This window comes from Poecilia reticulata, linkage group LG18 (genome assembly GCF_000633615.1).
Source record: "Poecilia reticulata strain Guanapo linkage group LG18, Guppy_female_1.0+MT, whole genome shotgun sequence".
Taxonomy (NCBI): Eukaryota; Metazoa; Chordata; class Actinopteri; order Cyprinodontiformes; family Poeciliidae; genus Poecilia; species Poecilia reticulata.
Genome location: NC_024348.1, coordinates 19835736 through 19836411, shown reverse-complemented (window position 1 = coordinate 19836411; position 676 = coordinate 19835736).

Here is a 676-nt window from a genome sequence, read left to right as displayed (position 1 = left end):
CCGGTGTTACATCATGCTGTGTTTCCACCGTGTGACCGCAGGAGGCGCTGTTGCATTTTAACACTAAAATTACAGTTGAACACTAATAATATGAATACTRCGGTCACAGAATATGGTAGCTTTTATCGGATATTGCGACCAAACTGTAACTTATAGAAAAACATTAAATACTTTRGTATTTGAAGTTACCACTTTACTTAGTATTTTACTAAGTTACTCTGTGTTTATAATATCTGAGGTATCATATTCTGTGGCYGTCAGTAACTAGTTACATTTGCTGTACTTTTTTACTTTTACTTCAGTAATTTTATTATGAAGTGTCTCTTTTCTTACTTGTGTGAAATTTCTGGATTTTCTACCCTCTGAATAAAAAACAAACATATTTTAACCAAACATTCACCAGACACAGACACAGACACACACCTGCAGTTTATGTTCAAGTTTCATAAGTTTTTTAATGAAAGAAACTGAACTGGAAACATTTAGTTTTTTCCTGATTTTGTCATTTTTTATTACTATATAAATTATTGTCACTTTTGTCATTAAAATACAAAAATGTCCACTTAACTTTGTATTTTGGTCCATCTGATGATGTAATTTTCAAATATTAAATGGTTGATAATTTGATCAGTTACTCAGTACTTAAATAAACTTTTTACCAAATACTTTTTTACTC